The sequence below is a fragment of the Triticum aestivum genome, chromosome 5A (assembly GCF_018294505.1).
Source record: "Triticum aestivum cultivar Chinese Spring chromosome 5A, IWGSC CS RefSeq v2.1, whole genome shotgun sequence".
Classification (NCBI taxonomy): Eukaryota; Viridiplantae; Streptophyta; class Magnoliopsida; order Poales; family Poaceae; genus Triticum; species Triticum aestivum.
Genome location: NC_057806.1, coordinates 531,920,705 through 531,935,420, shown reverse-complemented (window position 1 = coordinate 531,935,420; position 14,716 = coordinate 531,920,705).

The following is a 14,716-nucleotide window of genomic DNA, read 5'->3' as shown; positions in this document are numbered from 1 at the left end:
CAAAGTTTTAGATGAATTAATTAATTAGATTAGATTAATGTCAAATAGTATGTAGAAATGTTAGTTATAATATATGTAATGTCAAATGTTATAGAAATGTTAGTTATATAGAAATGTTAGAAATTTTGGAAATGTTAGTTTTAGCTAGCTAGATGAATTAGATTAATTTCAAATTGTTAGACGATGATCGATGTTTTTTTAGTTTCTTATATTTTTAGTTATAAAATTTAGAATTTCCATATATGAAATCATCACAATCCATCATTTAAAAAATGTTACTTTACTTTTGCGGCATATAGTATTTTGTTGTCGACGATGCCCGGCCCGCATCCTCGCCGTCGACACGTCCGCGACGACGTCCTGCTTCAGAGGACCCATGTCCGGGACTGGGCTCCGCCGGGCTGGCACTGGGAGGTGCTACCTTCAGGGGCGCGACGCTTGGTGAGGAACCCGGCCCCGGGTCCCATCATCGACCCTCATCTCCTTTAGTGGCATTCGCGTGGGCCACTTTCGGTGCGGAGGGAGCCGGCCCCGCCGGAGGTGGTACGTCGCCGTGTCAGGGAGGAGGACGAGCACGTCCATCGCTACATGGCTGCTATGGACGTCAGGTTCTCCAATACCTGGCAGGTTCTTTGGGGAGATCACCCGAGCTATGATCCAGTGATGGTTCCTTCTCTTTGGGTGTCCACCGCCCGCACCTCAGGAACCGCGAGTGGCCTAGATTACTCTGTAGTATTCGATCTTTATTAGCTTGCTAGCTAGCTAGCTAGTGATGTATTCAATATTATATCTATTATTCGAGATGATGTATTCGAGATTATATCTATTATTCGAGACGATGTATTTGAGATTATATCTATTATTCGAGACGACGTATTCGAGATTAAATCTATTATTCGAGACGATGTATTCGAGATTATATCTATTATTCTAGACGATGTATTCGAGATTATATCTATTTCGAGATTATACTAAATTGTTTTATATTTCTTTTGGCATAGTTAAATAAAAGCTATGGCGGACAATACCGACAGAGAGAGAGAACAGACCATGTTCGATATCATACGCGGGCCAGATGATGATCAGAATGAAGAAGATTTTGACGGCTCCGAATTTCTAAACAACACCGGAGAGGGTGATATGATATTCGATCGCGACGACCGAGAAGATGAAGTCATGAACTACGATGAAGAACATGTTGATCCTGAAACAACAAACATCGGCGAGGTATATATATTTATATAAGCAGGAATCTGGTGATCATCGCATGTTTTAAATGAGTTGAAGATATATTAACGAATCGATCTTCTTTCAGCCCGGCAATCAGGCAAAGGACGAAACAAGGCCCGAACAAAAAGTTGAAGGAGGGCGTAAAGTACAATATCGAGGCATTCAAACCTAATGGTGAACCATTAGCGCCTAAGAATATTGCGGACAAGTTCGTTCGTCAGTGCGGAGTTCTTGTGAAGGACCAACTCCCGATCTCCCTTCAAGAATGGAGAAAGCCAGCAAAGCCACGTCCAGATGTTACTTTTGTCGACGAGAATAAAAAAACTGCTTTGGGATACTCTCATGGAACATTTCACCCTACCAGATAATATCACAGAAGCAGATGTGCGGAAAGTCAAGGACGCTGCTTTTAGGAAGATGGCGGTTGCATTCAAGAACCACAAGAGAATGACGTGGGAGAAGTACGTCAAGGGAGGAAGGAAGACTCCAGTATTCGAGGGGATACTAGAGAATCAAAGTGCTCATTGGGACGATTTCGTGAAATTCAAGGATTCAGAATTAGCTAAGGAACGGTCGAGAATAAACAAGGCCAATGCCGAAAAAAAGGATAAGTTCCATAAGCTGGGGCCAGGTGGCTACGCGGTGGCAATGCCTAAGTGGGATAAGTCTGAGAAAGAGATGGAGGATGCAAGTGTCACTCCGGTTACTAAGAGCTGGCACCCCAGGTGCAGGACTTGGTTCTATGCGCATGGGGGGAGTTGGACCCGAAGACAGGCAATGTTTCGACGAAGGCATGTCTGAACGGAGCCGACGATGCGCTACTTGTTGCAATAGAAGAGGCTCGATCGGGGGTGTTCCAGCCCAACAGAGAGAACGACGAGCTTACGCGTGCCCTGGGAAATCCTGAACACCTAGGAAGAACACGAGGCAAGGGCGCTATTCCGTGGTATGAGGGGTTTTCGGACTAGAACGCCGACTACAGAACCCGTGCGAGAAAGAAGATTGCGGAGGACAAGAAGAGGAAGATGGAGGAGGAGCAGAGGAAGCGGGACTATGAACGCCTTCAAGGCCTAGAAGCAAGTCAAGCGGAATTGGCAGCTAAATTCCAGCGGCAGCAGGAGCAGATCGACTCACTTAGCCAGCAAAGGGGGTCTCAGCAGCTGCAGCAGCTAGCGGATGATCCAGCATTGGATACCACCGCCCCATCCATGCCGAGAAGCAGCGTGGGTTTCACCCCGGGCAACGCAGGAGTGCTGGATAGATACCCCGTGGATGACATCATGGAGAACACTAACTGCGAGCTACACTTCAAAATGAAGAACATATCCATGAAGGTGGCAGACGCCGTTGCTTTTTCAAATTCCCCCGAGGCAACCTTCCATTGCAACCCGATTCTAGCGGGCTATGGTCGTGTCTTGGTTGATGAGGTGGTGGACCAATATTCGGGGCTAGAGCTTGACATTCCTGGAGGTGACGAGGAGCACACACTCGGAGATGCCAAACATCGTATCATCCTATGGAGAAAGGATTGCATCATTTTTTGAAGTCCACCAACGCGTGAGGCCACTCCTCCTCCTCCAAGTCCGGCAAAGTGTCAGGCCACTCCTCCTCCAAGTCCGACACAGCGTCAGACGTCCACTCCTCCTCCAAGTCTGGCACAACCTCAGGCCACTCCTCCTCCAAGTCCGGCACAGCTTCAGGCCACTCCTCCTCGTCCAACTCAGCCCCGTCAGCCGTCTCCGCCGCCTCAGCAATCGCAGAAGAGACACCCCGCAGCTATGGTGCGTAGCGGTACCAGTCGAGGTCATAGTACGGGAAGTACAGGCGGAGGCAAGCGATATAAATACGGTCCAAACCTCACTACTCCTCTTCCTGTGAGGGCTTATGACAGGACCGAGGAGCAAACCAATGCCATAGTGCGGGCAGAAGTCGACGCCCATTTTGGACCGAAACCGCCACCGCCGCCAAGGGAGAAAGTGCCTGTGGAAGTAGTTGACCACTTCATTCGTATGGCTCAACCACCAGCTCCTAAGCCTGTTGACACAGACTATGAGCGCCACATCAGGAAGTTACATCGACAACGTCTACAGAAGGAGGCGAGCTCGAGCTCGAGCAAACAACAAGCAAATGTCGAAAAATGCAGGAAAACCGTTGCCCAGATGGGAGAACGGGCGGCACAATCGATCCCCCCGCTTGTTGTGCCGCCAACAACACGTGACAGTACGCGCGCCCAATATTATTGTGGCCAAACAGTTTATGTTCCCGAGGTGGGCGATGTGGTAATAACCCAGGAGCATATAATGCAGGCTGAAGAACTCAAGATCACTGTTGGACAACTCCTCGAGATCGAGGACATGCCTGGGATTACAGAGGAGGAAATAAAGCGGAAATATGTCCGGGGCCAACCTTTGGTCGAGCCAGAAGATGTCAAGAAGCTCCCAACGAGAATGTATGAATTGCATCAATGGTACATGGACATTATCAAGAGATCCGATCGAGAGTCCCTCATGGTGTATGTCAAGAAGGATCATTACTACCATGAGAAAGCTGTGGCCGTTGAGTATTCTGAACTGTTTCAGTTATACAATCAAGACGCACTCGACAAATCTATCGTCAGTTGCTATTGTCTGTAAGTGATTTCTTTCTGTAATTTAAGTCTCAAGCTAGCTGTATTGATCCTTTTGATTAATCATTACCTGTAATTATCTTCACTATATTCTTTTCTATGGTATTATGCAGGATGAAGATGTATGAAATGAGAAAATGTGGACGCTATGGCATTGGGTTCATTGACCCAAACACCGTTAATGAATACACATGGAAAATGAGCAAGTATTATGAAAAGCAGGTAGAGGACAGCATGCTAGAGTTCTTGAAGCACCTCAAATACAATGAAGATATACTACTTCCTTACAATTTCAAGTGAGTCACACTTTCTTGTACTACAAATTCTCTGTTTTTGCCTACTAGCTAGCTATATGTTTTTTCTTACATATGCTCGCTTAATTAAGACATGCAAACGTGTGTGCATGCAGATTTTACTGCATCTTGTGTATCATTAAAGTTGACGCCGGAACAGTTGAAATACTGGACTCGCTACTCAAAGCAAATAGTGACTACAACATCTTGTATGGGATAGTCAACAGGTAATTTCAATCATTATTAACTATATATCTCGGCCTATTTAGTTCGTCATTTCATGATATGAACTATTTAATAACCCCTTTATTCATTTTCTTTGTCGGCGGGCAGGGCTTGGGCAAGGTTCATCAGCGTCACGGAAGGCGAATGGAAACCACAGCTGAAATGGTTTCGATCCAAGGTAAGTAATTAAGTAGTACTAGCTAGCTAGCTAGCTGCCATCTCTTTAATTATCATGCTTGATTAATTATTATCTGATCAAATTAAATTCCATTCTCGTAATAAAGGCCCTGAAGCAGGCGCAGGGGACTAATCTGTGTGCATACTGCGTTTGCGAGAACATTCGCATGATGACGTCCGAAAGGAGCAGATCTCAAAGACAGGAATGGGTACGCTTGTCAGAACACTATTCACAATTTTTACACCATTATCGATATCTAGTCACACAACTAATACACATGCATATTGATCTCCTTCTTAACAGTTCAAAGAGGTGCGGGACAAGCTCCTAGAAACGGAGCGCGTAGAAGCACTTCAAGAGGAAATAGCGGGATTTTTGCTCGACCAGGTCATAAATCCGAAGGAAGAATACTATTACCCGCTACCGCCCCCATCGACCAGGTCATGAACCACTTCCAATTGTCATCGTGCTCCGAAGGCACCAATTAGGCTAATGCCACTGGCTCCGAAGGCAACATGCATATGTAGGAGAAATTGTATATAGCTATACATGTGTGTATGTGTAAATTAATATGGTGGTTTGTGAGACATTGATGATATATATATATGATTGGTTCTACTAGAAATTCTATTTATATATATATATGTATATATATGCATAACGTGTACAATGTGTAGTACCGTAATACCAGCAAACAAAAAAGAATTAAAATGGAAAACACAAAATTAAATGAAAAAGAAATCATAAAACCAAAAACCCCCCAAACATTTTAGTACCGGTTGGTGTTACCAACCGGTACTAAAGGGCTCCCGGCCCCCGGAGCTGGCTCGTGCCACGTGGTTTCCCTTTAGCACCGGTTCGTGCTGAACCGGTACTAAGGGGGGGGGGGCTTTAGTGCCGAAATAATAGTGCTGGTTCCTAAACCGGCACTAAAGGGCCTTACGAACTGGTGCTATTGCCCGGTTCTGAACTAGTGAGAGCTGCATCTGCGAGGACTAAAATCCCTAACCTAAACTAACCAGCGCGGAGGCACCGAGATTCCCCTCCCCACCGCCATCCGCTGGAGCGGCAGGTAGAGGGGAGGCGAATCCATGGCGTGATGGTGAAGTTTGCAGGGATAATTGACTTAGCCGCCTAGGGTTAGGGAACAAAAATGAGAGGAAACATGTATCACATCATGCTAATTAATTTTATTCATACTCGAGAAAGCGCAGAGCTGGAGAACCGTGACGACATCCCCAAGCAGAAAACAACACATGTGACAAAGAGCGAAGCTTTCGCTCCGTACCTCACCCATGTCACGACAAGGTAACAAGGACGTTCGAGACAAGTTCATACCACCAGATCTTGATCTGGGCGCCACCACAACCGCTGCAAGACAACAAGCTCGGGCCACACACCGCTACACCTCTTGTCACCTACACGACCAAGGGACACAAACCACCACTGCCGACATGATGCTCACCGGACAGCCAATCATGCAGACCACCACCTAGGGTTGTTGGCCCAATGCCTAGGAACCCAACACACCCCCTCCCTCGCACACCGACACCAACAACCAAACCATGCTTACACCACCCACCTGTGCGGCACAGAAAGGCACCTCCTCTCAAGCCATGGACGAAGATTCAACCGTCAACTATACCACCACCTGTGGCAGTGCCGACAACAAAAATCAGTTTCCGCATACTGCGGAGGCAATATCTGGATGGGGAGGGCCACTCCCTTTGACCCACTCTACACCGATCGTGCAAGGGCCGCTGCTCCGGCGACAATGACCACCGGCCGAGGAGGAGGAGGCGTTCGCGGCCCCCCTAGCTGTGACTTCAAGTGCTTTTGTTGTTGTAAGAAACTTTAGAGAAGAAATGTCGAAAATGTGTACGAGGGTAAAAAAGATTGTGTTGTGAGCAAATGGAACATGCTAAGGGCATCTCCAAAGCACACCCTCAGACCATTTGCATCTGTCCAAATAGAGTGGTCCGGACTCATTTTGCACGCGACCATAAAGGATATCGAGTTACTCGCGATTCGAGGTGGCTGGGAGGCATGCCCGGCCGTGGAGAGGCACTGCGCTACAACATCGATGCTCCTCATGCGTTGACGCCCGTTGTTGCTCCTATGTACGGTGCCTAAGATCGAGGCCGTCCTATTGCCAGGGAAGGGATGTGGGCAACACTGGATGTTGGGCCGGTAGGCTGCTGACTCGAAGACGGCGGGGGAAGGCGGTGTGTAGAGGACACCAGCCTGTCGGAAAAGGATAGAGGAGAGGGAGGCATTGTTAGTGAGGGAGAGATAGGAGACAGGGGAGGATTTTCTAGGAGAAGAAGAGTAGTCACAAGATGTGGAGGGAGGAGAAAAGGTAGTTTCAGAAAGAGTCATTTTAAGCGGCGGTGTAAATCCCTAATAGGCTGTAAATCTTAGTGGGCTGTAAACAAAACTGAATGCAAATACATGTCAACCATAGAAGTTTTTTTAGGAATGCCAACAATATAAGTAAAACATATGACCCAAGTACTCCAGTTGCACGACATCAAGGCTAGCTTAGCCACTTTATTTGAGCGAGTTAATTGCACAGAAGTACCACAATTGGGGCATTGGAAGCAGATTAGTATCAAGATTGATAATTTTTACGTGTCAGTACTAAGATTGGGACGAGCAGTTGCAAAAAAGACTAAAAGTGCGTTTTATACGTATTGACGGTGTATCTGACCGGCAGGGCCCGCCCGTTAGGTGCCGACGTGACATGTTTTTTGCAGAAAACCCTCTAATGTTGTATGTAATAAAAAATGCCTAATTTTTTTGCGGGAAAAAGGCTCCATGGGAGGCATTCTTTTTTGTTCGCAATTTCCCACGACCTGCGATCTGCAGTGCACGGGCGCCACGCGCTAACCACCACGCCACAGCGCAACTCGCGTTCGAACACAGGCGTTCCCTTTCTTATACCATGTCTGAATCGCTGGGCCGGCCCACCGAGGCCTACATTTTTTTTTCGATTCGCACTTAACTGCCGCTTGTGTTGGGCTCGTTCGTTGCCCATATTCGTTTCATTTCTCTTATGCTTTTAGAATGCGCGGTGAACATTTTTTTAATATACGCTGAACATTTTTTCTGCTTATAGTGAACATTTTTCAATGCACGATGAACCTTTCTTTACAAACGGTGAACATTTTCTTAATATAATAAACTTTGGTAATATCCATTGAACATATTTGAAATGCAAATTGAACATTTTTGTACTATAGGTTGTTCAATTTTCTTATGATAAGGAACATTTTACTTAATTCATGGTAACTTATTTTATAATTTATGGTGACATTTTATTAATACACGCTGAGTTTCAAGATTGTTATGGCGAATATTTTCTTAATACATGGTGAAATTTTTGTATTTCACAAAATGTTCAGTATGTATTAAAACTTATTGTGTAAAGTTAATTTGCATTTCCAGAATCACTTGATTATTTTAATAAAAGTTGAAAAGTTTTAATACATTTCTAAAATTTATTATGATTACACAATTATTTTTAATACATGTTCTGCGCCATGTTTCTAAAATTTAATGCATTTAAAATTATATGTTCAACTTTTAATGCATTGATTGCAAGAATGATTAAGAAACCGGGGCAAAAAGTTCTTGAAACTCATCGTGTATCAAGAAAATGTTCACCATAAATTACAAAAAGTTCACCGCGCATTATGTAAAATGTTCATCATATCTTAAGAAAAACTTCAAGATATATTACAAAAATCTTCGATTTGCATTTAAAATATGTTCAACGTTTATTATAATGGAGAAAATGTTAATCGTTTGTAAAGAAAAAAGTTTACAACCTGTATTAAAAAAATTGTGTAATCTTAATAAATTTTATAAATGCATTAAAACTGTTCAACTTTTATAAGAAATGCATTAAAACTTTTATAATAAATTTAGAAAATGTTCACCATAAATTACAAAAAGTTCACCGCGCATTCTAAAAGCATAAGAGAAATGAAACGAATAGTAACCGGGGTAACGAACGAGCCCAACACAAGCGGCAGTTAAGTGCGAATCGAAAAAAAAATGCAGGCCTTGATGGGCCGGCCCAGCGATTCAGTCATGATATAAGAGAGGGAACGCCTGTGTTCAACACGAGCTGCGCTGTGGTGTGGTGGTTAGCGCGTGGTGCCCGTCCACTGCTGGTCGTAGGTTCGATTCCTGCCTCGCCTGATTTTTTGTTTTTTTCATTTATTTGTTTAAGTGGCGGAAAATTTCAAACCAGTCCAGATTCGATGGTGGAAAGTTGCGAACAAAAAAGGATGCCTCTCATGGAGCTTTGGTATTTTTGAGATTATATACAACATAAGGGGGTTTTCTACAAAAAACATGCCACGTCGGCACCCTTCAAACCAGTCCAGATTCGATGGTGGAAAGTTGCGAACAAAAGAGGATGCCTCTCATGGAGCTTTGGTATTTTTGAGATTATATACAACGTAAGGGGGTTTTCTACAAAAAACATGCCACGTCGGCACCTGGCGGGCGGGCCCTGCCGGTCAGATACACTGTCAATACGTATGAAACACACTTTTAGTCTTTTTTACAACGGCTTGCCCCAATCTTAATACTGACACGTAAAAATTATCAATTTTGGTATCAATCTGTTTCCAATGCCCCAATTGTGATACTTCTGTGCAATTTACTCTATTTGAGCAGATCAAAACACATCAATCGCACCGCTTACCAACTCTTCGCCGAGACATGCGCCAAACGTGGAGCGGTGGCAGCGCCCGGCCGGCCGGCCGCCTGCTGTCGCCGTAGCCGGCCTGCTGTCGCTGTAGATGTACTTAGGCCAACTCCACCGTGCGACCCCATCCAATCCGGGCCTATCCGTTTAAGGTAAAACGGACAAACGAAACGACCCAGCGCGCGACGTCAGAGGCGGGCGCGCGACCTCGGAGGCGGACGCACGATAGAGGTTGTGGGGGCAGCTGCCCCCACTCGATTTTCTTATCCACGTATACTTGATTGTGCGTGTACTTGTCTGCCCCCACTTGGGCTAGTACCCTGCCCCCATTCAGCCCATTTTCTCGTGTATTTTTAGGAGCCCATGGATTCTAACTAAACTCTGAGGAATCATCTCACCAAAGAATAAAAATTGCTACAGCCCACAGCTTGTACACGTTTCACACATTGCCTTCTCGATCGCAGATTTTCATTAGACTCATTGCATCCCTAACTTGTATACACACGCACGCCGCCGCCACGCAGGAGGCGGAAACCTGGCTGCCGCCCACCTAGCCGTTCACGCGACCGTCAGCTTGCCGCCGATAATTGCCGACTTGTCGTCCTTCATCCTTCCTGGTCTTGCATGAAGGCGCAGCAACATATCTTCCATCCCTAAATCTTGAATATGCAATTCCCTAATTTTAATTGACATCAAGGTAAGCCGTATACGTCACGTAGGTTCTTCTCTTTTCATTTTTTTTTGTTTGTGCAATTTCTATCTTAGAAATCATGTTAGTCTCACCAATTCATATGTATAATTTACTGATTAGGGTGAATAGCCAGTTGGAACATTTTTCTTGAAACATACAAATTTTGTATAAACAACATTTTAGTGACGAGTAAAATAGGCTAGTCCGGCCAGAGCAACTGCAATTCAATTGGGATGATCTATTAATATTTCCTAGTCCCTAAGACGATTCAACTTCATGTATGATGTGTGGTAATTTTAGAAATTCATTTAACATTTCACTTTTTGGCACAGCCATAGTGTTTTTTTTTTCTTTCAAAATCTAACAACTACCAAGATACATGAATTAGTTGATTTGAACAATCTTTCTAGAGTTGCTTTATTTATAAAGCCGGGTATAGCTTTTCTCTAAAAAAACAATCTTTCTAGAGTTCTGTTTAAAAGGAAAATGATTGCATATTACAATCCCAATCAGTATGATGATATAAGAAGAAAATACTCAATGTAGGGGGTCGCCACTCGGGAGCCTCATCCTATAACGTGATGGGTTGGAAGATCAATCAACATTTTAATGGCGATTAGCATGATCAATACGTGGTAATTGGTTGCGGTACAACGAGGCAGAGGACATTGCATTGTGTTGCATTGTATGATAGCGGCATATGTGGTAGTTCATATGGGTGCATATTTTGTTGGTATATCGCCATACATTCTTGCCCCCTCTCAAGTTTTTTTCTAGGTCCGCCCCTGCGCGACCCCATCTTATTTTTCTGTCCGTTTTCTCTCCGTTCGACCCCATTCGCGACCCAAACTTGAGCTGGCTTTGGGGTAAAAGCGGACACAAACAGACGTCTCTGTGGCGTCCTCGTCCGCTGCATGTCCGCCAGCCCCATGTGTCAGCCCCACATCTCTCTCTCCTCCTTTTTCTCTCTCCGCCCGTGACGAGAGCACGGACAGCATCCCGTCGTGGACGAGCGTGGCGAGGCGTGGCCGGCGGCGAGGCGAGGCGAGCGCGGCGAGGCGGGGCGGGGCGAGGCGAGGCGGGCGGACGGGCGGGCGCGGCGATGTGAGGCGGGGAGGGCCAGCGGGCGAGCAGGCGCGCGCGCGGGCACAGCGGCGAGCGGGCGAGCGCGGGCGCCGTGGCGAGAGGGCGAGCGGGTGTGGCCTCAGGAGGGGCCGGGCGAGCGCGCGCGGGCCGGGCGCCGCGGCGAGCATAGGGGGCGGCATGCGCGGGTGCGGGGCGCGGCTGCGGGCGGCCATTGCGCGGGCGCTGGGCACGGCTGCATGCCGCCATGGCGCGGGCACGCGCACAGGGGGTTGCGGGCGCCGGGGCACCGCCGCGAGCTGGTGCGGCGGGACGACCACGGCGGGGCGCGGCGGCGAGCTGGCGCTGCGGTGCGGGGCGGCGAGGGTGCGGGCGGCAAGCGCAGGAAGGAGCGCGTGCGCGGGCGGCGAGCGGCGAGCGCAGGGAGGAGCGCGTGCGCGGGCCGCGAGGCGGCCACGGGCGCGGCAGGGCGGGCAGCGGGGCGCGGGCGGCGAGCGCAGGGAGAAGCGCGGCGAGCGGCATCGGCTTTTGGCGCGGTCAGCGCATGCGGACGCGGCGGACGTTTTGAAGTTAGGCGCCATGGTGGGCGCCTAGAACACCAGCCGGACACACATGTCCGTATTTGTCTTCATTGTCACCTCAAACAAATGAAATTCAAACAAAACGGACATTCGTTTAAGTCGTGCCGTGGAGTTGGCCTTACCACCGTCCCGACCATAAATAGCCGGTGAAACGGCTTCGATCTGACCCGTCGAACTCACCAACTTAATTCGCTACTCGTACCTTCGTTTCACCTGCAGGCTAGCTAGCCAGTGCTCTGTCTGAACCAGGAACACGCATGGTAGTTGAGTAACCTCGGAGTGCATATTTTTTTGCAGTAAAAACGGCATGAAATTAAAAAGCCACGAGAGTTGGTGCGAGGCGTGGAAGAGCATGAGAGCATGAGGCGCGGTTGGTGTGTGAATGACCAACATAACTACGTACGGCTAGATTCTCGGATACAGGGCCACATACGTGCAGCCCGTGGATCTCACTGCTACTGCCATCACTACCACATACGTACTACGCACGTACGCATATAGGCTGGTCATTTCAGTCGTTCACGTACATATATACCGAGCGGATGTGGACAAATTAAAAGTTGGCGTGTAATTAGTTAGGATCCCAATATTTCGGGACGCCAGAAGAAAAATAGCTAGACAGACCACGGCGTACGTAACATCAGTGACCAATATAAGCATGGTTCTACTTTCTATATATGAACATCTAATTACGTACGTGCGCGCCACGGCTAACATCACTCTCGTCGGCGCATGATGCTCCGCTAGTTAGACAGTGACGCCCTATCAACCTCATCATCGTCCATCGCTCGACGACAGCTGCTCGTCGGTATATGCATGTTGCGGCAACGTCGTATGCACCAAAAGGGTACAAGAATTGATTGATGGCGCCAATTTGATACTAGCTGCATACGTAATTGGCATTAAGGCCCGAGACCTCATAAACCGTCGTTTTCGTTGTAGGTAGGCAGGAGTAGTCAGCTACCTCCACCCATGCAGCGACGTCGACGTGCTACCCCGATCCTACCTGGGAATGTTCAGAGAAATGTGCCAACGCGCGCCTCATTTCTGAAACTTGGAGAAAATGTTCACATGCTCAAGCTCGAATTCAGACGGAGGAACCGACAGTTCAGGAGCACACGCGTACGTGCACCGTGCAGCCGCACGTACGTACTGTATTATAATACTAGTACTCACTAGGAACATACAAGCCGTAAGGCAGATGCAGGTTTCAATGAGCTGCAGGTACACAAAAACATCTCGCCGGCAGTTGGTAACTCCCCGTGGTAATTAACCAGCATACAGTGACCCCTGTACTTGGCCGATCGAGTAACTTGCCGGAGCCGGCAGGAGGAAGCTAGCCAAGTCGAAATCCATGTACTTGACCTGCTGCTTCGGCTCCGATCCATCTCATCTTATCTCATCCCATCTCAGAGTTAACTCTGTATTTCATCCTCCATCGTGTCTCTCTGGGGAGGGAACACAGGAATTCAATGGCCTCCATAAGAAGGTGAGTGAACCAACCTTGGATCCACCCATCCATCCAGCGGCAGCTTATTAACTTCACCCTCCCGTAATGGCAGAGTACTCCTCTGTCGAGTGTCGACTGAGCCCCGCCGGCCCACCCTGTAAAACCCAGGGCATGTGCACCTGCTAGCTCGAAGGTTCATCTGTCTACTCTAAACTGTCTGTAGCTTGGCAGATTTTCATTTCACCCCCATGCCTGCCTGCCTGCCTAGATTTATCTGCTGCTCAGAGACACACGTACCTGAATTCATCTATGGACACTATAAATAATAAACTCTTTGTAGCTTGGCAAATGATTTCACCAATGCTTGGCTGCATGCCTAGATTTAACTGCTGCTCAGAGACACACGTACCTGAATTCTTGAGTAAATGCCGCGCGGCTGAGGGTTGGGGATGGATTGGGCCCCTGCCTACGGCATTGTACTACTGCTACAATGCAGTACTGCTTGGGCACAGATCCATCTAATTTTACATATATATGGATGGGGTTCCACTTGTCGACCCACAGTAAAGCTTCCTGAACCATAATCCCTTGCTAGTTAGAGTCCTAGAGCCTGGAGGGGAGGAGACATGCAATTATATGACGAGGCGGTGGAATGGTGCTTGTCGACTCATCGATTGATCGATCAAGGTGGTACCTAACCGTTGGTTGATCTCCATATTGATGGTGCTTGTTCTGCCGGTTTGGTTTAGCACCGGAGTAGCAATCTTGAGATGGATACTGTGGAGTGTGGAGTATAACTGTAACTGACAAGCTCATAGTGGCTGATTTGAACATTGTTAGGTTGGATTGTTAGTGCAAACCACACTCTAGTGATGGAAGTGCATGTGGGCTGTTGTAATTAAGATCTGCTTCTCATTGGGAAGGTTATAGCAGCTGCTACTGCTACTGCTACTGCTACTGCATACAGCTCACCTGAATCTAGGCGTCATTGCGTAGATGTTAGATAGAGATAGATCCAACTGCCCTCTTGAATGAATAACAAGTTGCCTTAGGTCACTGTGAATAAACAACCGTACGAAATGGATAGACCATCATCTCTTCACTCACTTCTCCAGAGTATGCCATTTCGATTTTCGAAAAATAAAACTTCTCCAGAGTACAGTACTCTGTGAAATTCATAAGCACTTTGTTCTTTCATAACTGAAACGCAGGGACATTTCATGTTTTATTGCAGCTCGACTTGATGACGAGTACTAGTTGCACTAAGATTCATCTGGTGTGCACATATTCGGATAGATCGGAATTCATTCACCCCTACGGTACTCGAAATCGTCCCGCCACACGCAATTGAACCGAGTTGCGTACCCGCTTGCATACCAGTGGTACTGAACAATGAAATATCTCCCTAATCAATCAACTGTTATTCGGAGGGCAAGCAGAAGTGCTCTCACAAAGGTGATTAATTGCAGCACACACTAACAAGAAATCTATTTTTGGCTCAGTCAGAGGCAGCTCATCATTCATGTGAAACAGCCTGCAAAGATCCAATGCGCGTCTGAAAATGCACACACCAACCAAACCCCAAAACCGGCAAGGAATTGACAGTAAACCGCGGGACATAATTACCGGAGAATTAAAG